This window comes from Heterodontus francisci, chromosome 16 (genome assembly GCF_036365525.1).
Source record: "Heterodontus francisci isolate sHetFra1 chromosome 16, sHetFra1.hap1, whole genome shotgun sequence".
NCBI lineage: Eukaryota > Metazoa > Chordata > Chondrichthyes > Heterodontiformes > Heterodontidae > Heterodontus > Heterodontus francisci.
The window spans coordinates 79,093,869-79,121,528 of NC_090386.1; positions in this window are offsets into that span (position 1 = coordinate 79,093,869).

The window sequence follows — 27,660 nt, forward strand, 5'->3', positions numbered from 1 at the left end:
GGCATGTTGTACTCTTTACTCTTTTGCATAATATAGCCTGCTCGCTAAAAGCTTTTACAGACACAGCATCTTGGAATAAGGAATGTTGGCTGTCAAACTGAAATCTATGCTACTAACTGCTTTGCGAGTATCTTCTTTTTAACAGTGCCAATGACATATCTTGTTTCATGCCACAAATGAAAACTATTAAGAAGAATTCTTTTTTTACGTAAATGATCCTCTTTTAAGGTTAAGTTTCCATGTGATGAAATATATACATAACGTTATCTATATTATGGTCTTGCATTAAAAAACAAAGCTGAAGAACTATGACAAAACTTTGGCAGTCAGGCGCAAGTAAAGCAAAATTGAGTGACTGACTAGATCCTACCACATTAGTCATTCTCTCATGTATTTACACAATTAGAGCTGTAGAGGTAGATTTACAGCTTGCTACCCAGGCATCCAACTGGCATTGTGGATTGACTGCCTTTTATAGACTTCGATGGGGATGGAACAAGGCGGATTTTATAAGAGTGGTCTATTCACTGTGCCACATTTGTGCCCAAACCATAAAGGTGAAACATTCCCCCCATGCTTTGACAGCGCAAAAAAAATGTGTTCACGTTGCAGCCTTAGTGTGTGTAACCAGTATATCTTTTGTCCATTCACTGTTACATCTTGGTAGTTTTCCTAAATCTACAAAATCAAGAACTGAAGTGAGCCACCAGAGAATCCTATATCAAAATTATCAGAATCTTCTACTTTTTACAATTTCAATGCATCAGGTTAATTCTGTGACTAAGCATTAAAATATATATCTGGAGTAGGAAATAATCTCTAGTTGCTACAGTTATCTAAATGACGCAAATGAAATGTGTGGACTAACATAAATTAGCCACTTGTGTTGATCTTCTATCATTAGGCTTTGATTTTCTGCACTTTCAGTCAACTGTCAAAGCATTGTCCACTGAGCAACTTGATGTAACTGTGCAACATCCCTATGCCTCATTGAAATGTCCAGAGAAAACATACATTACCTATATAAGTCTGGAAATTACTGCTGCAATATCAATGAATAAATGCTTAAAATGCTTGTGTGGCATTCCTCCGCCTGTTATTTAAGTGGAGGTATTAATGCCTGCGTTAAAATAACAGGGGATTGTCGTAACAATGCATTAGTGTTTGTCTGCTTATGTCACCAACAGTGATTTCAACAAAAATAACTTACATTTATATCGCGCCTTTAACGTAGGAAATCCCCCAAGGTACTTTGCAAATAGGTATAAGAAAAATAGATACCAAGCCTGGAGGGGATGTTTTAGGAGGTATGATCCAAAGCTTAGCCAAAGAGATGGGCCTTGAGGAGCTTTTAAAGGTTGATGGCGAGACACAGATGTTTAGATAAAGAGGTCCAACACATAGGACCACAGCAGCTGGGTAAATGAAGGGGGAGAGTTATACAGAAGGCCAAAATCTGAGGGATGGAAAATTTGGGAGAGGATATAAGACTAGAGGAGATAAAGATCATGGGTGGAGCAAAGACACGGAGTGATTCATAGATAAGGACAAGGATTTTAGATGTGATTTGTTGAGGTAGGCATAGAAACATAATTCTCAAATTTTAAGTAATTTACAGCTAGGTTAAGAATTGACAGGGTGCTGCTTTCAATGCTGGTGAACCTTGTGACAAGTTGTACTAATTGGAATTGTCAGAATCAGGTAGTGGAAAGGACATAAGAATGAATCATTTATACTGATTCTGGGAGAAATAGCAGAATAAATGGAACAAAGTTGAATACAAAGAATGACTTAAAAGACTTAACTATTTTGTCAGGAATTTTTATGGTTGGGATCACTATAGAATGCTTGTAAAACAAAATTACTGTAAAATATTTGTGTATCATCCTAATTAATCGTTTATGCTGATTCTGACTCTATTATATGCTTTTATTGCATAAAATGCAAGGTTTTACAAGAGGTTGTTAGCATTGAAAGATAGCTGATGTGTACTGGAGTGACAATATGTAGTGTACTGAGTAATAAAGATATGAAGGATTGAACATTATATGGTTGGATTTGGATTATGTGCTTAAATTCTCCTTTGATTAGAACTGGGAAGTAATTTTGCATTAAAATTTGCTTTAATCAGAATCATGTGTGGATATGAGTCAGTGCTATATTAGTAAAAGATGAATATTCTTAGATGTTTCCATACTTTTGTAATATCCAACTTCGTACAGCACAGTAATTGGTGAGATTGGTTGAAGCATCTAAAAGTAACTCCACCCCTATCCTTGCAATCGGGAGAATGACATAATTAATAACAACAGATCGTCTGGCCAAATTAACAAAAGGCAAGCACTTCCATTTATTTAGTGTCTTTGACAACCTCAGGATGTTTTACAGCTAATGAAATATATAACAAATAAACAGCCATTTAAATTACATTTATAAAATCAGGCTGAAGAAAGCAATTAATCCCATTTGGTGCTCACCAGTTCAGATCACTCCAAGCAAACTATCGGATACTATGGAGCTGGATTTTGGGTTGAGTGTACATTGGTGGGTAATGCAAAAATCAAGGTTTAGTGCAGTATTTACTTATTTTGTTTATAAGAGTTTAATGAGGCAATTTAGTTGTGAAGGGTGTAGGTATGGCAGAGCTATTAAATATTTAGTGTAAGCTTTTACCAATGGTGAAATTACATATATAGAAGAGGATGTATAAGGTTGTGAGGGATGATATGTTCTGAAAAATTAGCAATAAAGTTTATAGAAGTTTATAAGCTTAGTATGGATCCTAATGGCATTAATCCTCGGCTAGTTAAGAAGGTCAGAGAGGAGATAGCAAAGGCTCTGATCAGATTAGTTTTATTCCTCCTTAAACTGTGCCAAGGGACTGGGGAGTTTTCTTTGTAACCACAGTTCGTAAAGGGAGAGAAGGGTACATTGGAAAAGCCATTTAGTTTCACATCAGTTGTGAACAAACTTAGAATTTGCAATTTAAGATTAAATTTGTCAGTAATTAGCAATGCATGGGTTAATCAAGCATGGATTTGTTAAAAGCAAGGCAAGTTTGACAAATTTAATAGAAATTTTAGAAATGACCAATTGTACAGACAAAGGGAATGCAGCGCATATGGATTTTCAGAAGGGATAACACGTCCCACAGGAGGATTGTTACATAAATTCATGCATAGTGTATCAAAGGAAATGAAACAACATGAATAGATGAAGTAAAAGCAAAATACTGCAGATGCTGGAAATCTGAAATAAAAACAAGAAATGCTGGAAATACTCAGCAAGTCTGGCAGCATCTGTGGAGAAAGAACGTTAACTCTGCTTCTCTCACCACAGGTGCTGCCAGACCTGCTGAGTATTTCCAGCATTTCTTGTTTTTATTTCAGATTTCCAGCATCTGCAGTATTTTGTTTTTATTATATGAATAGAAACTTGTTTGATGAACAAGAAGTAAAGGGCCAGGCCAAATAGGTGTTGCTTGGATTGGAAAAGATAAGGGAAATGGCATGCCCCAGTGTCAATGCTGGGTTGATATAGATGACTCGGATTGATCATAGGAAGCACATTCTCAAATTATACTCATGACACAATAGTTATGAGGACAGGCAAATAATAAGGAGGGGTGTAAAAGACATGGGGAGGACTGAGAAAGATTAGTGGATTGGGCAGACAGGTGGTAAATGCAATTTGATGCAGATAAGTGTGAGGTAATACATTTTAGGAGGAAAATAAGTAATGGGAATATGCAGTCAAAAGAAATTTGCTGAAGTGTGTAGAGGAATAGGATGATGTAAGGGTGAAAATCTATATTCCAATGCAGTCTGTGTGCAAATCGGTTGGCATCCTTCCATCTATGAAAGATGATGGACATGCTGTAAACAATCCATTTAGGTGGGGTGTCTTCTCTTGGTGCACCTTTGCTGATGGCTGTGAAGGCCAATCCTTGAGAAGCAGGTTCTACCACAGGTGTTGCGTGTGAAGCTGCCAAGTGACGCTGTGAGTTGTTGTTTTTGACGTTGGTGCCTGTTGCCAAGCTGCTGTAGCAACTGGTCGTAATGGTAGTGCACACCAGTCCACAGGATATGTCGCCCTTTCCCTTTCTCGCCAGTTGCGATAGTCAACATTTAGGGCCTTCATGTCACACTTGCAAGCATCCTGAGTACTGCATGCAACTTTGGGATCTCCATGATTTAAAAAAAAATTAAGGATGTAGTTTGACCAGAATGATACCAGGGATGAAAAACTACAGTTATGAAGTGAGACTTGGAATACTGGGACCAATTGCGCAGAACAAAAGAAAGTTAAGAGTTAATAGAGGTTTAAAATCTCTGAACGATTTTGAGAATGGAAAGTCTGTGAAAAGGGATCAATTTAAAGTTGTCTCTAAGAGCATGAGGAGAGAGGTTAGGATAAATTTTGTGAATGCAGAGAGTTGTTAGAATATGGAATGCTTTTTCATACAGAGTCGTGAAGGCAGAGTCCATTACATCTTTTATGGGAAGATTAGATGAACATTTTTAGCAGAGTAAGCTACAGGACTATTTGGAGAGAAAGGCGGTGGTATTACACCAGTAAATATCTGACAAAGACATGATGGGCCGAATAGTTTCTTCTGTGCTGTAAACTTCTATGTTTAGATATAGTTCAAAAAAAGTAAATAACTTTGTACAAAATAATGTAATAATATGGCACAATATAGATGAAAGCTGAGGTAGACTGCATGTGTATAGATGATCTGATGGTATATAGATAGTGCAGTATATGCACTTCTGGGCTAAAAGACGAGAGATGTGTTACAGGCAAGTGAGGAGGGGTCGAAGGGATTCCTTCTTTCCCTCTCCTTGGTTGACCACAACTGGTTTAATTCTTTCTCAAAGTGGATGGACCGGCCAATTCTGTAGACGTTTGATTACTTACTTGCTACAATCATAACAAGAACAATTGGACAGGTTTCCTTGAGTTAACAAAGAAACAGGTTAACTTTATTGTATCTAAACCAAACTAATAAAAATAATAAGCAATGTGCCAACTTTCACTCTCACAAACACACTACAGGTTTACACACATAGGGCTGAATTTTATGAGTGCACCGCAGCTCGCGGCAGCGCACTCTAAGAACGGCATGCATCCCGTGCGGATGCGCCGTCCCTGAGTCCCTGCAATATTAGGTGCGGGGGCTCATTTAACTAGTGGGGGCAGAGCGGTCGCCCCGATGACGTAGAGGGGGCAGCATCCGTGTCCCCATCAACGGCGTCCGGCACCACCGCATAGGTACCGGTGCCATTTTTAAAGGGCTTTATGCCCGCACAAATAAGTTTAATTTTTAAAGGGTATAAAATAAAAGATTTTTAATACATTGAAAGATAAGTGATGGAGATGGAGGCCCTTCCCCAACCCCCCCCCCCTCCAATGGTCATTTCAGGCAATGAAATGATCATCAGTTGTTTGGTCCAATACCCGAACTTTCCCCCTCAAACTCCAATCTTTTGCACTTCAACATCTTCCCACCATCCCCACATCCAATTAAAATTGATTTCCCCACTCCTCCACCCCTCCTGCCCTGTAAATTTTATTCCTCCCCCTACCCCACCAGGTTCTCACACGAAACTCCGTATGGAGTTCCGAAGGCGTGCGGAGCACGAACAGCAGCCGTAATATCTGAGTGGGATGGCCACCGCCTGCAGTTAAGTTTCTTTAAATATTTATATGGTAATTTACATATGCTGATGAATGGCCCACTGTCAGGCGGCCGGGGGGGGGTGCGGGTGGGGACCGCACAGAGGTCCCGCCACCACCGGTAATATGTGGCGGGCCCTTCTCGACGTCGCGGGTCAAGGTGGGCCTCTCCCTGTAGTATTTTACCTGCCCCCGCGCTGAAACCTGCAGCGTTGAGGGGCCGGTAAAATTCAGCCCATACAAATAAGTTACAGAGTGGGGACAGGTAGATTAGTTGAGTTAGAATCCATAGAAAAAAGGTATACAGTCTGTGGAGTTTCGTGATTTGGCTGGCTTCTAGCTGAATTCAGTGGTCCTGAGGCTTTTAGTTTGAAGAGGTAGCTGGCTGGTTCGGTAGGTCTTCCAGTTATAGCGATGCAGATGATTTCCTCCAACGGGGTTTCTGATTGTAGCTGGAGTATGCAAAGGTGGTCAGTCAACATGCAGGATTTGAAAACTTTCAAGCTGGAATGGAGAGAAATAGAGACCCGCACTTGGGCCTGCATGTGTCAGAGTCCAGTTGCTTCTCCTCTCTCTGCTGCAGAAAGGCACAAGCTTAAAACCACACATGGGGAGGGGCTTGTCACATGACAATCACTCAGTCATTCAAACATAGCAGTTAGCAGTAATTCTCTCTTGCTAAAAAGATCAGATAGTTCCTTTCTTGTGTTCTTGTGCTCTTTAAACTCCTTGGGTCTTGGTTCTTGCTGGGCATGAGCAGACATTTTGTCTCCCTCCTCACAAGCATTGCAGTATAGGATACATGTTGCAAATTAGGTAGCCATGTTAAGCTGCCAGCAAAGTTATCCTTTTAGCTGGTCTTTTAAAAAATATATAAATTCAGATCTCCAGTCAGTGCATTAAAGAAAATTATCATTCAACAAAGCACATTGGGGGAGGCAGTGGTGTAGTGGTATTGTCACTGGACTAGTAACCCAGAGACCCAGGGTATTGCCCTGGGGACATGGACTCGAATCCCACCATGGCAGAAGGTGAAATTTGAATTCAATTAATACATCTGGAATTAAAAGTTAGTCTAATGATGGCCATGAAACCCATCTAGTTCACTAATGCCGTTTAGAGAAGGAAATCTGCTGTCCTTACCTGGTCTGGCCTACATGTGACTCCAGATCCACAGCAATGTGGTTAACTCTTAAATGCCCTCTGAAATGGCCTCGCAAGCCACTCAGTTGTATCTAACAGCTACGAAATCAACAAGGAATGAAACCAGACAGAGCACCCAGCATCAACCTAGGCGCCAGAAATGACAGCGGCAAATCCAGCCCTGTCAACCCTGCAAAATCCTCCTTACTAACATTTGGGGGCTTGTGCCAAAGTTGGGATAGCTGTCTCACAGACTAGTCAAGCAATAGCCTGACATAGTCATACTCACCGAATCATACTTTACAATATCCCAGACACCACCATCACCATCCCCAAGTATGTCCAGACCCAGCAGAGGTGGTGGCACAGTGATATACAGTCGGGAGGGAGTTGCCCTTGGAGTCCTCAACATTGTCTCCAGACCCCATGAAGTCTCATGGCATCAGGTCAAACATGGGCAAGAAAATCTCCTGGTGATTACCACCTCAGCTGATGAATTAGTACTTCTCCATGTTGAACAGCACTTGGAAGAAGCACTGAGGGTGGCAAGGGTGCAGAATGTTCTCACCAAGAGTGGTTTGGTAGCACCACTACTGACCGATCTGGCCGAGTCCTAAAGGACATAGCTACCAGACTGGGTCTGCAGCAGGTGGTGAGGGAACCAACAAGAGGGAAAAGCATACTTGACCTTGTCCTCACCAATTTGCCTGCCGCAGATGCATATGTCCATGACAGTATTGGTAGGAGTGACCATCGCACATTCCTTGTGGAGACTAAGTCCCGCCTTCACGTTGAGGCTACCCCCCATCGTGTTGTGTGGCACTACAACCGTGCTAAATGGGATAGCTTTCAAACAGACCTAGCAATGCAAATCTGGGCATCCATGAGGCACTGTGGGCCATCAGCAGCAGCAGAATTGTACGCAATCACATTCGGTAACCTCATGGCCTGGCATATCCTCCACTCCATTATTACCATCAAGCCGGGAGACCAACTCTGGTTCAATGAAGAGTGCAGGATGGCATGCCAGGAGCAGCACCAGGCATACCTCAAAATGAGGTGCCAACCTGTTAAGCTACAACCCAGGACTACTTGGGTGCCAAACTGCATACGCAGCATGCAATAGACAGAGCTAAATGACCCCATAACCAATGGATCAGACCTAAGCTCTGCAGTCCTGCCACATCCAGTCGTGAATGGTGGTGGACAATTAAACAACTAACTGGAGAAGGTGGCTCCAAAAATATCCCCATCCTCAATGATGGGGGAGCCCAGCACATCAGTGTGAAAGATAAGGCTGAAACATTTGCAACAATCTTGAGCCAAAAGTGCTGAGTTAATGATCCATCTTGGCCTCCTCCAGAAGTCCCCAGCATCACAGATGCCAGACTTCAGCCAATTCAATTTACTCTGCATGATATCATAAATGACTGAAGACACTGGATACTGCAAAGGCTATGGGCCCTGACAATATTACGGCGATAGGACTGAAGACCTGTGCTCCAGAACTTTCCATGCCCCTAGCCAAGCTGCTCTAGTACAGCTACAACACCGGCATCTATCTGGCAATGTGGAAAACTGCGCTTGACATCAAGGCAGCAATTGACCAGGTATGGCATCACGGAGCCCGAGCAAAACTGGAGTCAATGGGAATCAGGGGGAAAACACTCCGCTGGTAGGAATCACACCTAGCGCAAAGGAAGATGGTTGTGGTTGTTGGACGGGAGACGGGACATCCAGCGCTGTGATGGATGTTGGATCAGCTGGGTAGTCGGTGCTGGGGCTCTATTTAAAGCGCCCCAGCACCTGCTTCCTGACAGCTGCCAAATAAATACTTACCTCACTGTTGAAGAGCAGGGCTGCTGTCAATCTGGCAGCAAAGCAGAAAGTTCTGGAGAAACTCAGCAGGTCTGGCAGCCTCTGTGGAGAGAGAAGCAGAGTTAACAAAGAACAAAGAACAGTACAGTCTTTTACATTCTTTTTTACATTTTTTACAATCTTTTTTTGCATTTATTTCATTTCATCTTAGTTTGTTCAGTTTGCTTACCCACTGTTTTTTTCAGGTTTTTTTTCAGGTTTGCACTTGCTGCTGTTCAATATTCAGTGTATTCACACCTAATCTGTACTAATGTTTTGTCTTTCAACACACCATTAACATATTGTTTGCCTTTGCTCCGTGACCTTTTGGTCAGCTATGTGGCCTGGTCCAATCTGCACCTTCTCCTTTGTTATCTCTTGCCCCACCCCCACCTCACTTGCTTATAATCTGTGACTTTTCTAATATTTGTCAGTTCCGAAGAAGGGTCACTGACCCGAAACGTTAACTCTGCTTCTCTTTCCACAGATGCTGCCAGACCTGCTGAGTGATTCCAGCATTTCTTGTTTTTGTTTCAGATTTCCAGCATCCGCAGTATTTTGCTTTTATTAAAGAACAGTACAGCACAGGAACAGGCCATTCGGCCCTTCAAGCCTGTGCCGATCTTGATGCCTGCCTAAACTAAAACCTTCTGCACTTTCGGGGACCGAATCCCTCTATTCCCATCCTATTTATGTATTTGTCAAGATGCCTCTTAAATGTCATTATTGTACCTGCTTCCACCACCTCCCCCGGCAGCAAATTCCAGGCACTCACCACCCTCTGTGTAAAGAACTTGCCTCGCACATCCCCTCTAAACTTTGCCCCTCTCACCTTAAACCTATGTCCCCAAGTAACTGACTCTTCCACCCTGGGAAAAAGGTTCTGACTATCCACTCTGTCCATGCCGCTCATAACTTCGTAAACCTCTATCATGTCGCCCCTCCACCTCCGTCGTTCCAGTGAAAACAATCCGAGTTTATCAAACCTCTCCTCATAGCTAATGCCCTCCAGACCAGACAACATCCTGGTAAACCTCTTCTGTACCCTCTCCAAAGCCTCCACGTCCTTCTGGTAGTGTGGCGACCAGAATTGCATGCAATATTCTAAGTGTGGCCTAACTGAAGTTCTGTACAGCTGCAGCATGACTTGCCAATTTTTATACTCTGTGCCCCGACCGATGAATGTAAGCATGCCGTATGCCTTCTTGAATACCTTATCCACCTGCATTGCCACTTTCAGTGACCTGTGGACCTGTACGCCCAGATCTCTCTGCCTGTCAATACTCCTAAGGGTTCTGCCATTTACTGTATACTTGCCACCTGCATTAGACCTTCCAAAATGCATTACCTCACATTTGTCCGGATTAAACTCCATCTGCCATTTCTCCGCCCAAGTCTCCAACCGATCTATATCCCGCTGTATCCTCTGACAATCCTCATCACTATCTGCAACTCCACCAACCTTTGTGTCATCCGCAAACTTACTAATCAGACCAGCTACATTTTCCTCCAAATCATTTATATATACCACAAACAGCAAAGGTCCCAGCACTGATCCCTGCGGAACACCACTAGTCACATCCCTCCATTCAGAAAAGCACCCTTCCACTGCTACCCTCTGTCTTCTATGACAGAGCCAGTTCTGAATCCATCTTGCCAGCTCACCTCTGATCCCATGTGACTTCACCTTTTGTACCAGTCTGCCATGAGGGACCTTGTCAAAGGCTTTACTGAAGTCCATATAGATAACATCCACTGCCCTTCCTTCATCAATCATCTTTGTCACTTCCTCAATCAAATTAGTGAGACACGACCTCCCCTTCACAAAACCATGCTGCCTCTCGCTAATAAGTTTGTTTGTTTCCAAATGGGAGTAAATCCTGTCCCGAAGAATCCTCTCTAATAATTTCCCTACCACTGATGTAAGGCTCAACGGCCTATAATTTCCTGGATTATCCTTGCTACCCTTCTTAAACAAAGGAACAACACTGGCTATTCTCCAGTCCTCTGGGACCTCACTTGTAGCCAATGAGGATGCAAAGATTTCTGTCAAGGCCCCAGCAATTTCTTCCCTTGCCTCCCTTAGTATTCTGGGGCAGATCCCATCAGGCCCTGGGGACTTATCTACCTTAATGCTTTGCAAGACACCCAACACCTCCTCCTTTTTGATAATGAGATGACTGAGACTATCTACACTCCTTTCCCTAGGCTCATCATCCACCAAGTCCTTCTCTTTGGTGAATACTGATGCAAAGAACTCATTTAGTACCTCGCCCATTTCCTCTGGCTCCATGCATAGATTCCCTTCTCTGTCCTTGAGCGAGTCAACCCTTTCCCTAGTTACCCTCTTGCTCTTTATATATGTATAAAAAGCCTTGGGATTTTCCTTAATCCTGTTTGCCAATGACTTTTCATGACTCCTTTTAGCCCTCCTGACTCCTTGCTTAAGTTCCTTTCTACTGTCTTTATATTCCTGAAGGGATTCGTCTGTTCCTAGCCTTGGTCACAGATCTGACCTGAAAGTTAACTCTGCTTCTCTCTCCACAGATGCTGCCTGTCCTGCTGAGTTTCTCCAGCACTTTCTGCTTTGCTGCCACATACATACGTACGACATACATACGACATAGGTAGGAAGACAGATGGGGATTTAAGGCAGAAATTCAGGGAGCTAGGGTGGAAGCTTAGAGCGAGAACAAACAGAGTTGTTATCTCTGGGTTGTTGCCCGTGCCACGTGCTAGCGAAGTGAGGAATAGGGAGAGAGAGTTGAACACGTGGCTGCAGGGATGGTGTAGGAGGGAGGGTTTTGGTTTCCTGGATAATTGGGGCTCTTTCTGGGGTAGGTGGGACCTCTACAAACAGGATGGTCTTCACCTGAACCAGAGGGGTACCAATATCCTGGGGGGGAGATTTGCTAGTGCTCTTCGGGGGGGTTTAAACTAATTCAGCAGGGGGATGGGAACCTAAATTGTAGTTCCAGTGTGCAGGATGTTGAGAGTAGTGAGGTCAGGGATAAGGTTATAAGGACACAAGAGGGCACTGGCAAGCAAGAGCTTGGTTTAAAATGTGTCTACTTCAACGCCAGGAGCATCCGGAATAAGGTGGGTGAGCTTGCAGCATGGGTTGGTACCTGGGATCTCGATGTTGTGGCCATTTGAGAGACATGGGTAGAGCAGGGACAGGAATGGATGTTGCGGGTTCCGGGATTTAGATGTTTCACTAAGAACAGAGAAGATGGTAAAAGGGGGGGGGGGGCGGTGTGGCATTGTTAATCAAGGAAAGTATTACAGCGGCAGAAAGGACGTTTGAGGACTCGTCTACTGAGGTAGTCTGGGCCGAGGTTAGAAACAGGAGAGGAGAGGTCACCCTGTTGGGAGTTTTCTATAGACCTCCAAATAGTTCCAGAGATGTAGAGGAAAGGATAGCAAAGATGATTCTCGACAGGAGCGAGAGTAACAGGGTAGTGGTTATGGGGGACTTTAACTTTCCAAATATTGACTGGAAATACTATAGTTCGAGTACTTTAGATGGGTCTGTTTTTGTCCAGTGTGTGCAGGAGGGTTTTCTGACACAGTATGTAGACAGGCCAACCAGGGGCGATGCCACATTGGATTTGGTACTGGGTAATGAACCCGGCCAGGTGTTAGGTTTAGAAGTTGGTGAGCACTTTGTTGATAGTGATCACAATTCGGTTAGGTTTACCTTAGCGATGGGCAGGGACAGGCATATACAGCAGGGCAAGAATTATAGCTGGGGGAAAGGAAATTATGATGCGATTAGGCAAGATTTAGGATGTGTAGGATGGGGAAGGAAACTGCAGGGGATGGGCACAATCGAAATGTGGAGCTTATTCAAGGAGCAGCTACTGCGTGTCCTTGATAAATATGTACCTGTCAGGCAGGGAGGAAGTTGTCGAGCGAGGGAGCCGTGGTTTACTAAAGAAATTGAAGAGCTTGTCAAGAGGAAGAAGAAGGCTTATGTTAGGATGAGACGTGAAGGCTCAGTTAGGGCGCTTGAGAGTTACAAGCTAGCCAGGAAGGATCTAAAGGGAGAGATAAGAAGAGCAAGGAGAGGACACGAGAATTCATTGGCGGATAGGATCAGGGAAAAACCTAAGGCTTTCTATAGGTATATCAGGAATAAAAGAATGACTAGAGATAGGTTAGGGCCAATCAAGGATAGTAGTGGGAAGTTGTGTGTGGAATCGGAGGAGATAGGGGAAGTGTTAAATGAATATTTTTCGTCAGTATTTACAGTGGAGAAAGAAAATGTTGTCGAGGAGAATACTGGGATACAGACTACTAGGCTAGATGGGATTGAGGTTCACAAGGAGGAGGTGTTAGCAATTTTGGAAAGTGTGAAAATAGATAAGTCCCCTGGGCCAGATGGGATTTATCCTAGGATTCTCTGGGAAGCCAGGGAGGAGATTGCAGAGCCTTTGTCCTTGATCTTTATGTCGTCATTGTCGACAGGAATAGTACCAGAAGACTGGAGGATAGCAAATGTTGTCCCCTTGTTCAAGAAGGGGAGTAGAGACAGCCCTGGTAATTATAGACCTGTGAGCCTTACTTCGGTTGTGGGTAAAATGTTGGAAAAGGTTATAAGAGATAGGATTTATAATCATCTTATTTTTTATTTTATTTTTTATTTTATTTTAGAGATACAGCACTGAAACAGGCCCTTCGGCCCACCGAGTCTGTGCCGACCATCAACCACCCATTTATACTAATCCTACACTAATCCCATATTCCTACCACATCCCCACCTGTCCCTATATTTCCCTACCACTTACCTATACTAGGGACAATTTGTAATGGCCAATTTACCTACCAACCTGCAAGTCTTTTGGCTTGTGGGAGGAAACCGGAGCACCCGGAGAAAACCCACGCAGACACAGGGAGAACTTGCAAACTCCACACAGGCAGTACCCAGAATTGAACCCGGGTTGCTGGAGCTGTGAGGCTGCGGTGCTAACCACTGCGCCACTGTGCCGCCCTTGAAAAGAATAAGTTCATTAGAGATAGTCAGCACGGTTTTGTGAAGGGTAGGTCGTGCCTCACAAACCTTATTGAGTTTTTTGACAAGGTGACCAAACAGGTGGATGAGGGTAAAGCCGTGGATGTGGTCTATATGGATTTCAGTGAGGCGTTTGATAAAGTTCCCCACGGTAGGCTATTGCAGAAAATACAGAAGTATGGGATTGAAGGTGAATTAGTGCTTTGGATCAGAAATTGGCTAGCTGAAAGAAGACAGAGGGTGGTGGTTGATGGTAAATGTTCATCCTGGAGTATAGTTTCTAGTGGTGTACCACAAGGATCTGTTTTGGGGCCACTGCTGTTTGTCATTTTTATAAATGACCTGGACGAGGGTGTAGAAGGGTGGGTTAGTAAATTTGCGGATGACACGAAGGTCGGTGGAGTTGTGGATAGTGCCGAAGGATGTTGTAGGTTACAGAGGGACATAGATAGGCTGCAGAGCTGGGCTGAGAGATGGCAAATGGAGTTTAATGCGGAAAAGTGTGAGGTGATTCACTTCGGAAGGAGTAACAGGATTGCAGAATACTGGGGTAATGGGAAGATTCTTGGTAGTGTAGATGAGCAGAGAGATCTTGGTGTCCAGGTACATAAATCCCTGAAAGTTGCCACCCAGGTTAATAGAGCTGTTAAGAAGGCATATGGTGTGTTAGCTTTTATTAGTAGGGGGATCGAGTTTCGGAGCCACGAGGTCATGCTGCAGCTGTACAGAACTCTGGTGCGGCTGCACCTGGAGTATTGCGTGCAGTTCTGGTCACCGCATTATAGGAAGGATGTGGAAGCTTTGGAAAAGGTGCAGAGGAGATTTACTAGGATGTTGCCTGGTATGGAGGGAAGGTCTTACGAGGAAAGGCTGAGGGACTTGAGGTTGTTTTCGTTAGAGAGAAGGAGGAGAAGAGGTGACTTAATAGAGACATAAGATAATCAGAGGGTTCGACAGGGTGGATAGTGAGAGCCTTTTTCCTCGGATGGTGATGGCAAAAACGAGGGGACATAGCTTTAAGTTGAGGGGTTATAAATATAGGACAGATGTCAGAGGTAGTTTCTTTACACAGAGAGTAGTAGGGGCGTGGAACGCCCTGCCTGCAACAGTAGTAGACTCGCCAACTTTAAGGGCATTTAAGTGGTCATTGGATAGACATATGGATGAAAATGGAATAGTGCAGGTCAGATGGTTTCACAGGTCGGCGCAACATCGAGGGCTGAAGGGCCTGTACTGCGCTGTAATGTTCTATGTTCTATGTTCTATACTTACTCTGCTTTGTCCCAGTGTCCTGTGAAGTTGAGATCCTCTTCTTGCACTCAAGCATAACATTCCTTCTTGTAGGTATGCTGCACCTGGGTGGATAGTCTTAATTTTGCACATAGCAGAATGTGAGACTGAATTGTATCATAAAAGGCAAATAAAAGCATTATTTAAGAATATTTACATACTATGGGCTTTTAATTACCTGAATGTGAAAAGCCACAGACTAATATGCATTTGGAATCTGTGCTCATTTCTCTGCCAACTATTATGGGAAAAGACATGTGTTACGACCGGGTGAGGAAGTGGTCTCAGGCTCCCCTCTTGCCCCTTTTCTGGTTTGGCCATAATAGGGTTTATCTTTTAAAACACAGTGATTTTAGCTTACCCCTTCAGTGATCCCTTTGCTCACTGCACTCTAATTGTAATTGCAAATGAACCAATCAGACAGGTTTTCTTAGATTTAAACAAGATGTAACTTTATTAGCCTTATCATTCTAACTCAGTTAACAGTACTAAAATACGCGATGCAACCATGCTAGCATGGACACAGGATAAACACACACATAAATAGATACAGAGGGGAGGAAAGGATTGCGGGGGGTGGGGTGGTTGAAGTACAATTCATAATAAAGGAAATTCAGTTACTGGGTTGAAATGTCCTTGATAAAAGTTGAAGTCTTGGAGTTCTCGCTGGAGTCTAATGTACAATTTCCAACTTGCTTCTCTGGTACCAGAAGGCTGAAGAAGTGCTCTGTCTTGAGGCTGAAGCTGCTGCCGTGGGTCTATGAGACTTTGCTGCAGAGAGAGACAGGGAGAGAGAGCTTCCTTCTCTTTGCTCTTCAAATGGCAGTCTGTTAAAACCTTTCTGTGTGGCACAGTTCAAGCCAGTCCCTAATTTGGCCAGCAGGTTCTTGGGGGGTGGGGGGGTGGGGGGGTGGCGGTTGCTGAACTTCAAAGCTTACACTCAGTGGGGCTGGAGTGCTGGCTCTTACACAGACAAGATGTGGATCATCACTGTTGCCCAGACCAATTTTGTTATTTGAATCAATGAGTACATCCATTGTCTCTCTATTCAACTGTCTCTCAGAATGCAAATGTGCAATCATGTTTTCAGTCGCTCAGTTCTGTTTTTTTTAAACAAGTTCTGTGCAATGTCCAGGAAAAAAAAGTTCAAGTAGTGTCCCATATGACAAAATTAATATCGAAACATAGAAACATAGAAAATAGGAGGAGTAGGCCATTTGGCCCTTTGTTAATATGTTTCCATTTGGCAGGTGTGATTTCTGTCACACATGTAACTGGAATTAAAAGTACTTCTTAAAGAACCAGGAAAATATATTTAAATTCTAGCTGCATTGCAAACCAAAAATATTACATAAATAATTTTGATCAGCTGCTGCAGAAGCAAAGTGTACGTGAACATGTGTCGATCTGTCATAGATGAAAAACCAGGATTTCCTCACTACTCCTGCATTCGTTTTCAAACATGTGCAAGAAAAACCTTGCAGCCAGAAGTTAGAGCAGTTACACTGTGGAATCACCTTTGCATTTAAAGGACCAGAGCAGAAACCAAAGATGGCAGAGGGGCACTCTAGGGTGGCCCCACGGTTCAGCGATGCCTCCCTGCTCACTCTCCTCCAGGCTGTGTGGGCAAGGTGGGAAGTCCTTTTCCCCAGTGATGGTAAGAAGTGGCCCTCTTGCCTGACCAAGGCAGCCTGGCTGGAGGTGCAAAGGAGGTAAGTAGCCTTGTGGCCATCCGACGTCATTGGGTCCATTGCCGGCAGAGGATGAACAATCATTCTCCAAGACAGCTGGGGCTCTCCAGGCCTCGTACGCACAGAATAGGATCGCCAAAGTCATCCACAGCCAAAGGGCAATCTAGCACAGAAGTAACACCACGAGGGAGCACCCGCAAGCATTTCCAAAACCACCGTGACACAAATGGGTCTGCATGGGTGACACAACACTGTAAAAAGTTCAATCTCTAAATCTTCTTCACTAACATGTGCATTGCTTTTACTGTGTGAATGAAGTGTGCCAGCATGTACTGATCGTGTCTCCTCCCGTTACATCATTGGCCTTTCAGACCTGCCAATGTATGGAATAACATCATTGCCATGCCAGTATCACTCATGTACATCTCCATGGATGCAGTAACATGGGCAATGGCTCAATATGCTGCCGCTAGTAATGGTGGATGAAAAGATGTTGCAGATGCGGACTGCTGCACAACAGGTGAATGAGGGTTATGTGTGGCTTGCAGAGCCCATAAGTGGTTCCTATGGTGTGGAGAACCTTTGATCAATAAGGCTTTGCTGTACATCTCTTGCTCGCTGCTCACCCTGCATGTGGTGCCTGGATGCTCCCTGTCCTCCCGTGTGCCTTTCCTGCTGCAAGTCCTCAGCTTCCTCATCGTCTGAGGAGGAGTCCTGCTTACATTTGTCCTCATCCTGCAAGGCCTCCCCTCTACTGAGTGCGTAGTTGTGCAAAGCACAGCAAACGGCAAATGATAGGAGCTACCCTTTCTGGCTTGTACTGCAGGGCACCACCCAATCTATGCAGGCAGCGGAAGTGCATTTTCAGCATGCCGATCGCCTGCTCATTGGTGGCTCCTGTAGCTCCATGTCTGACGTTGTATCTCTCCTCTGCAGCAGTGGTAGGGTGACTCACAGGTGTCAGGAGCCATGTCTTCAAGGGGTAGCCCTTGTCTCCAAGAAGCCACCCCTCCATCTGAGCCAGTTCAGTGAACAGCAGTGCCAGCTGGGACTGGCGCAGGATGAAAGCATCATGGCAGCTGCCTGGAAAGTGGGCACATATTTGCAGAAAGCAGTTATGGTGATCACATACTAACTGTACGTTGGTCCTCTAACATCACAAAGAAGGTTTCAGATAACCAGACAGTAGGGTCATCTGTCTGCAGTGCCAGTTCAGCCTCCTCTGACAGACCTGTTGGGCCATGGACTGGTTCACCACACAGTCTGGAAAAATACCAGGTACCTTCCTGTAACTGCACTGTCTCCCTGACTATCAGTCTCTCTAAAACCGCTGGGGAAGCGACCAGTTACTTCACCGCCAGATCATTACCCAGAAGCAGGTCGACCCCGCCCACAGGAAAACTAGGGACAATCCCCATGATTACTGGTCCTGAAACAAGGTCACACTCCAGGTGCACCCGGCATAACGGTATGGGCATATACTTTCCTCGTGTACCGTTTACTAGCACTCTAGCATTCAATGCACTCTCTGGGGGAAAGGTCATGCCTTTTCACAGCAAAAGGGATTGGGTGGCCCCTGTATCCCTAATGACTATGAACTTACTCGCCTCACTTGAGGGGTCTGGGGTCACTTTTCCTCTGGGCACATAATCCTGGCAACTCTCAGGGATTTTGTGAAGTTTTCCTGCACTCTCAGTGGTAGGTTTACTGGGATTTACTGCCACAGTTAAAGCCACAGCCTGGTCTGTTGTGCTTTCCATCAGGGCCCCTTTTCCTGCACTGGTCTGGTGTACTCTGACTAAACCTATGGGTCTTCCCCATAACTTCCAGCAGTCAGCTCGAAGGTGACCTGCCTTGTTACAATGTTTCTCGCTCTCCCTTCTCACTCATGGATGTTCATCTTCCTCTCACCCTCCTACCTTCTATCCTTTCCAGGTGTTTGGAGGTGACTAGGGAAGGTTTTCCCTCAAGGAAAGGTCTTGTGCATAAGTGACTAATCATCAGCCAGTGTTGCTGCCTGCCTGGCTCTTGGAACCTTTTGTTCCTACATGTGGTTTCTTATGGAAAGGGGAGGTGAGTTTTTGAACTCCTCAAGAATGATCACCTCTCTGAGGTTTTCAGAGGTGGACTCTATCTTAAGTGCCTGTAACCATTGGACGAAAACAAGTTGCATATATTTTTCAAACTCGAGGTAAGTTTGTTCAGTCTGTTTTCGGAGGGCTCGGAATTTTTTGCAGTATGTCACCGGTACTAGCTCATATGTGGCCAGGATAGCATGTTTAGTCATCTCATAATCTGATGAACTCTCTTCAGGCAGCAGTGAACAAACCTCATGGTCTTTTCCTGTTAGTTTGCTTTTCAATAACAGTTGTCTACTGGCTACTTCAACTGTTTTGTAATCTTTTCAAAAGAGATGAAAAATCCTTCCACATCCTGCTCATTGAACTTTGGTATCACCTGGGAGATCTTTAAAAGCTGAGCTTCCAGTCCTGAGCAAAGGGTAACTCCCTCACTAGCAGTGCCTTCTCTGGTTGTATTGGGTCTTCCCCTAATTAATTCGAGCCCTCTTAACTCTCTTTCCTCCTTCTCCTTCGGGAAAGCTCTTTCTTTTTCCATTTCCTGGAATTCTCTTTCTTTCTCCCTTTCCTAGAATTCTGATGTAGTCTCCTCTTTTCTAGCTGTATCTCATCTAATGTAACATTGTCTATTTCAGATCCTATGCCTATCTCCAGTTCTTTAGTGTCAATTTTAAAATGGTTGGCCACAAGTTTTAGGATTTTGGGTTTCCTAGCTTTTGGATGGATAGTTATCTCTAACTGCCCAGCTACATTCCTCAAATCTTCAACAGATAGGGCATTTAATCTGGTCCAAGTTACTTCCCTCTGTTCTAGGAAGGTACTGGCCTCAGATGTGAACATTTTAGTACACTCGCACTGAAAACCACAAGAAAACCTGTTTTGAAGTTTTTAAATTATTGCTAGGGATCAATTTGGTTTCCCACTTCCAATTTCCCATTCGTCTTTGGTTTTGATCCCAGACGTGAGCCCCAAATTTCTGTTATGGTCAAGTGAGGAGGGGTTGAAGGGCTTCCCTCTTTGCCTCCCCTTGATTGACCACAAGAGGTTTAATTCTTTCATAAAGTGGATGTACTGGCCAATTCAGCAGGTATTTGATTACTTACTTGCTATGGTCATAACAAGAACCAATCGGACAGGTTTGCTTGAGTTTAACAAAGAAAGAGGTTAACTTTATTGTACCTAAACTGAACTAATAAAAATAATAAGCAACGCACCAACTTTCATTCACACACACATAGAGGTTTACACACACAAATATAGGTTACAGAGTGGGGAAGGGTAGATTGGTTGTGTTGGAATCCATAGAAAAAAGGTATACAGTCTGTGGAGTTTGGTGATTTGGCTGGATTATAGCTGAATTCAGTGGTCCTGAGTCTTTTAGTTTGAAGAGGTAGATGACTGGTTCGGTGGGTCTCTTGGAGACAGCAATGTGGATGATTTCCTCCAAAGGGGTTTCTGATTGTAGCTGGAGTGTGCAAAGGTGGTCAGTCAACAGGCAGGATTTGAAAGCTTTCAAGTTGGAATGGAGAGAGAGAGAGAGAGAGAGAGAGAGAGACCCCCACGTGGGTCTGCAAGTATCAAAGTCCAATTGCTTCTCCTCTCTATGCTGCAGGAAGACCCAAGCTTAAAACCACAGATAGGGAGAGGATTGTCACATGATAATCACCCAGTCATTCAAACATAGCAGTTAGCGGCATTTCTGTCTTGCTAAAAAGAACAGGTAGTTCCTTTAAACTTCCTGGGTCTTGGTTCTTGCTGGGGCACAAGCAGACATTTTGTCTCCCTCCTCACAAGCATTGCAGTGCAGGATACAGTGTTTCAAATTAGGTAGCCATGTTAAGCTGCCAGCAAAGTCATCCTTTTTGCTGGTCTTTTAAAAATATCTTTAAAAAAATATATAAATTCAGATCTCCAGTCAGTGCATTAAGGATAATTATCATTCAACAAAGCACATTGGTGTAACAGATGTGATTGAAGTTGTATGGAAGAATAGCTGTTGTTTTATACCATTACAATGAGAATGGGAGAATTATGTATAAGACAAATGGGTTTGGGGGAATGAACACAAGTACAAAGTAACTTGAACATACAGAATCAAGTCTTACTGTACATTTTTGCCAGTCCAGTCTTATGTTAGCCAGCATACAGCATTTACAATGCAATGAAATTGCTGATGATGGGATTCTGCTTTAGTATGGGGTAAACAACTAAGTACCATCAAATCGCTTTATTACAATTTATAATATGAACAATCTGTAAATATGAAAGTAAAACTGCTCTACAAATTTCCAATACATATGAACCTTATTATTGTTATTAATAATGTAAATATGAAGGCGAAAACAATTTAGCCAGCCACTGGGAATTCTTAACAATAAAGTGAAAATTGATTGCAAAATGCTACAAACATCAGATTGTAGAATATGTAACAAGGAACGACTGGCAAATAAGCTTGAACTTTCAAGTAGAAAAGTTGCTGTATTAGAAGAGTTTCTGTTACATTTATACATTCTTTCCACGCAGCAAAAACAAATAGGTACTTTAAAGTTGTGCAGCATTGAGTAGCAAAGTGGAGATTTTATTAGTTAGGGACCAACCATCTCCCAGTTGTAGGGCTATGTTCATAAATCACTTCTACCAATCAACGGGCTGAAAAGTCTCAGACCTGTGCTGCATGCACCAGTATAGAATATGTACATGCAATCTACTAGCTACTAGGGCAAGTGTGTTTTAATGCTATGCGTTAACAGCAGTGTTTTGACTGCAAGAAGGAAACTCTTGGTCACAAAGAAATGAGTGATTTGAAGTGTCTTTATAAAAATAATGATTTTGAAGTATGTGCTACCCTTACTCAGTCTTAACAGTAGATTATGATTTTTATTCAGCACAGTCCTGCTATTTGATCAGGTTATCACTAGATGAATGCTAATACTACACTGACCAAAAATATAGTCGTACCAGAAGTGTAGATAATTAGTCAAATACTACCAACAGCATAGAATTGTCTGATTTGTTACTATTCCTTTGAGATTAATGTCAATAAGTCAAAAATGTTGATACAAATTCCATTTCACCACAATTTTTAGAATTTCATTTTTACAAGTTAAAAGGCAAATCATTGCATTCCTCCAAATGATAAAACCAAATCACCCATTTCTTTATTAAGTCGAAATAGCTGTCATTGCTCATTGCCTTAGCTCAAACCTGAAGAATAGACAATTGGGGAATGCTTCAGCGAGCTGCTAATATCTGTACAACAATATTCCCATATTAATTACCATTTTGAGGAGAGACAGAGGGAGAAAATTGGATTCATAAAGAAATAAATAAAATGGGGGAGGAGAATGGTGGATTCAGATTTTAAAATGATCACCATGCAAGAACCTATCTTCTTTCTTTAGGCCATTTCTGGAATACATTGCATTTCATAATGAAAGAATGTTCAAATCTCTTATATTGGTTTATCACTTCTGAGAGAGTAAGAAAGGATTCAGCAATGGATTAACAATTTAGAAACATGACTAAGATGGACCAGATCGAAGGAAAAAATGGATTTATACAATATGTTATGGAACCCCATGTGAACAAAGAAAATTGTTTGGAGTTTTGGTCACAGAAATTGACAGAGGTTGAATAATGAAGTATTGGAGATGGGGAAAAGGAATGACAGAAGAGTGGAAAGTTAAAGATCTCAGTTGTAGCTATTGATTAGCAAAATGCATAGAGTCCAGGGTGTGTTGTACTTGGACATATTCATTAAAAAAGCACCACTTTGCTTTATGCTGATGAACACATTTCTAACATCTCTCACTTCATGCACTTTCATCCTACATCAGGAAACCAGAAATATACTATCTGTTTTAATCCAATTTACTAAAGCTACACCAAGTTCTCCATTCTATGCTAGTTATCAATATAACTCATAGAAAGCTTTCAAATTTGGCAAGGTAACATCATAATTGGCAATTCTGTACACATTTAATGGTTATAGTGCTTTATATACCCATAATTATAGGACAATAAGTGGTGTATGATATGTTACAAGCACAGAGCACTACAGGAGAGGACTGAGATTTAAAGAGAGTGCTGGCTGCAGAATTGGCGGAGTGCATAAAACAAACCTAGAGGCAATTTGAAAAAGAAACATCACAGTAAACGCAGAGGAGGAGGACGTCACATCACAAGTTTACAGGTAAATATTTAATTGAATGTGAAGAAGACCAAGACAATGGTGATAAGCAGAGACCTAACCTTGGAAAATTGTAGTAAATGGACACTGGAACAGTGAAAAGATTCACATACCTTGGGTAGATTATCACACATGATGGAAGATGTCATTGTGAGATCCAAAGGAGAATTGAGATAGCCAAGACCAGCTTTGTCTGAATGAAGGACGTGTTAACATCAAAGAACCTGAATCTTAGAAAAAGAATTCTGAGGTGCTACATTTTGTCATCTATGTTATATGCCTCTGAGACAACAAAGAGACTATTGATATGCTGAATGCATTCGAGATGTGGACATATAGGAGGATGTCCTGCACATCCTACACAGACAGAAAGACGAATGAGGAAGTGCTGGAAATGGCTGGAGAAAAGAGGAACTTAATGCATAACATCAAAAAGAGAAAGATACAATATTTCAGTCACATTATTAGACCAGAAGTTAGCCAGAGACAATTATTGGAAGGAAAGATCGACGGAAAACGTAGGAGAGGGAAGCAGAGGAGAAAATGGATGACGGATATACTGAATTGGATGCAGTTGACGGATATGGAATGTGTAAGGGCAGCACAGGACAGACAGAGGTGGATATCCACGGCAGTCAACTGTCTGGGAAGACGATGACACCAACAAACGAACAAATTTAATTTAACCTATCCTTAATGTAAACAGAATCTGAGAACCCGAAGGTAAGGGAGCTTGAACCTGAGAGAGTTTGGCAGCAGAGCAGCAGAATGGGCAGGACACTTATAACTAATGAGTCCTTAAAAGTAGGCATCAGCTGGAGAGCACGAGTTAAGGGAGCACGAGGTGATAGGTGAGTAGCTGGTGAGTAGTTTTTTTTCTGCAGATCAAGGACAAATCAAGTTTATTTCTGATAAACATTGATAGTAGTCTAATAAATAGAGGCAGAGCAGGGCATCTCATCCCGTTAAATGCATGTTCTCTGCCATTTGGAAACAACCACATATGCAGGAAGTGTCATCAACTGGAAAAGCTCCAACTCCATATTTCGGAACTTGAGCCATCACTGCAGTGCATCCGCGAGGCTGAGAACTAAGTTGTTAGCACATTTCAAGAGGTTGTCACCTCCACAGCTTAGGAGTGGGCAGGCAGAGAATAAATGGGTGACTTGCAGGTAGATAAGGTGGACTGGGCACGTAGTGCAGGAATCCCCTGAAGGCATCTTGCTCTCCAACCAGTATTCACTGGTGAGGACAATGGTTCCTCTGGGAAGTGCATCCACATTCAGGTCTACGGCACCCTGGGTGGCTCAGTTCTACATGGAGGGAGGAGTAAGTTTAGAAAACCAATAATGATAGGGGATACAATAGTTAGGGGAACAGACAAGAGTTTGTGAGGCTACAGACGTGACTCCAGGACAGTATGTTACTTCCCTGGTGCCAGGGTCAAGAATATCACTGAGTAGCTGCAGAACACTCTGAGGGGGGAGGGTGAATAACCAGAGGTCATGGTCGATATTAGTACTAATGGCATAGGCAGAAAGGGGGTTGAGATTGTGCAGGCAGATTTTAGGGAGCTAGGAAAGAAAGTAATCAGCTAGACCTCAATGGTAGTAATCTCCGGATTACTCGCGGCCCCACGTGCTAATGAGTACAGAAATGGGAGGATAGTGTAAATGAATACTTGGCTGCAGACATGGTGCACTTGGGGCTGCATTAGATTGCTAAAGTGGGAGTTTTGTGACTGAGGGTAATTAAGGGTTAGTTTTATCTAAAGTCTAGCCTTTCTTTTATTTAGCAAATTAACTTAACAGTTGCTGTTTGGGTTGGAGAAGGTGAATTTTAGACCAGCTTTAAACAGAGTTCACTCAGGCTTTGCTTGCAGCTGCACCTTGTTAATTAGATAACTGGCTTAAACCAGTTTTCAGGGGCTACAGTCAGACAGTATAAAAGTGGACCATCTTGCAGTGCTGACTTCGTTTGCACTGGAATGCTGAGTTGGGGCTGCATTAGAGAGCTAAAGTGGGAATTTTGTAACTGAGGGAGTTCGGTGAGGAGGGAGAGAGGAGCTCCTTTCATTTCCTACCTGTCCTCAAAGAGCGTGACGGGAGCCGAGAGTTTCCAAAGAGCACAGCTGACTGGTGAGTAAGTCCTGGTGGGTATTTTTCAAACTGGATTGAATTGTAAGTCATTGTTTTAGCAAGACTTAGTTGATTTTTTTTTATTATAACAGTCTTCTAAAGTTTTAAATTTAAAGGGTTTAGTCATGGCAGGAGAGCTTAAAGCCGTGGTTTGCTCCTCTTGCTGCATGTGGGAATCTGGGAACATTTCCAGTCCCCGGGACCAGCATGTGTGCAGGAAGTGTGTCCAGCTGCAGCTCCTGAAAGCTTGGGTTTCAGAGCTGGAACGGCGGCTGGAAACACTGTGGAGTATCCACGAGTCTGAGAGCATCGTGGATAGCACGTTCAAAGAGATGCTCACACCGCAGCTGAAGGGACTTGAGGAAGGAAGGGAATGGGTGACCACCAGGCAGTCCAAGAGAAACAGGCAGGTAGTTCAGGAGTCCCCTGGGGCCCCGCTTGCAAATCAGTATTCCATTTTGGAGGCTGATAAGGCTGGTTCCTCCAGGGAGTGCGGACAGAGCCAAGCTTCTGGCACTACAAGCAGCCTGTCTGCACAGGAAGGGCGAAAGAGAGGAAGAGCAATAGTAATAGGGGATTCTATAGTCAGGGGAACAGATAGGCGCTACTGTGGCTGTCAACATGACTCCAGGATGGTGTGTTGCCTCCCTGGTGCCAGGGTCCGGGATGTCACTGAATGGCTGCAGGGCATCCTGAAGGGGGAGGGTGATAAGGCAGAGGTCATGGTACATGTTGGTACCAATGACATAGGTAGAAAGAGGGATGAGGTCTTGCACCAAGAATTCAGGGAGTTAGGCAGTAGACTAAAAGGCAGGACCTCTCGGGTTGTAATCTCTGGATTACTCCCAGTGCCATGTGCTAGCGAGTATAGAAATAGGAGAATAGCACAGAATAATGCGTGGCTTAAGAGTTGGTGCAGGAGGGAGGGTTTTAGATTCCTGGACCACTGGGACCGTTTCTGGGGAAGGTGGGACCTGTACAAGCGGAACAGTCTACATCTGAACCAGAGGGAGACTAACATCCTTGCTGACGGGTTTGCTAGTGCTGTTGGGAGGAGTTTAAACTAATTTGGCAGGTGGAGGGGACGCAGACTCCTAGCAGAATAGGGACACAGCTAAACACAGGAAAGCAAACAAGTCAGAGGGAATACAGTGGAAGTAAGTTTCAAGGGAGTAAGACCAGGATGGATGGCCTCTACTTTAATGCCAGGAGTATTACAGGTAACACAGATGAGTTAAGGGCAAGGATTGACACGTGGAATTGTGATATAGTAGCCATCACGGAGACATGGTTGAGGGAGGGGCAGGATTGGCAGCTCAATATCCCTGGATATAGAATCTTCAGGCGAGACAGAGGAGGGGGTAAAAGAGGAGGGGGCATTGCAATATTAGTTAAGGAGTCAGTTATTGCAGTAAGCAGAGATGATATCTTGGAGGGGGCATCAAACAAAGCTCTTTTTGGGTAGAGTTTAGGAATAAAGAGGGGACAGCCACATTGCTCGGTATTTATTATAGACCCCCAGATAGTCAGCAGGAAATTGAGGAGCAAATATGTGAGCAATTCGCAGAGGTGTGTAAAAATAATAATAGAGTAATTATATTTGGTGATTTCAACTTTCCCAACATTAATTGAGATAGTCATCGTGTTAAGGGCTTAGATGGAGTGGAGTTGTTAAAATATATACAGGAGAACTTTTTAGCTCAATATGTAGAGGATCCAACAAGTGCTGGACCTAATTCTGGGGAATGAAGCCGGACAGGTGGTTGATGTGTTGGTGTGGGAGTATTTTGGTGATAGCGACCACAACATGGTACAATTTAAGCTTGTTATGGAGAAAGAAATAGACAAGTTGCAAAAAAAGGTTTTGGATTGGCGGAGAGCTAATTTTAGTAAAATAAGGCAGGATCTGGCCATGGTTGACTGGAAAGAGTTACTTGTCGGGGAATCTACAGAAGAGCAGTGGGTGGCATTCAAAAAGGAAATGGGGAGGGTACAGGCCCAACATGTTCCCTCTAGGGTAATAGGTAGGAGCAACAAGCCCGGAGAACCATGGATGACCAGAAACATTCAGGGTGCAATGAGAAGGAAAAGAGAGGCTTTTAGCAAATACAAGGAGAGCAAATCAACGGAAGCATTAGTGGAATACAGAAAGTGTAGATGGAGCTTAAGAAAGCAATTAGGAGAGCAAAGAGGGGATATGAGAAAGCTTTGGCTGGTAGGGAAAATCCCAAAATATTCTGTAAGTATATCAATGGGAAGAGGATAACCAGGGAAAGAGTAGGACCCATTAGGGACCAAGGGGGAAATCTGCGGGTGGAGCCAGAGGACATTGGTAGGGTGTTGAACTAATACTTCACATCTGTCTTCACCCAAGAGAATGAAAATGACGATATGGAGCTCAGAGAGAGAGACTGTGAGGTTCTTGAACAAATTGTCATAGGGAGTGACAAGGTATTGGAGGTTTTGGCAGGCTTAATAGTGGACAGATCTGCAGGTCTGGACGATTTATGTCCCAGGATGCTGTGGGAGGCGAGGATAGAGATTGCAGGGGCTCTGACCCAAATTTTTAATTCCTCTCTGG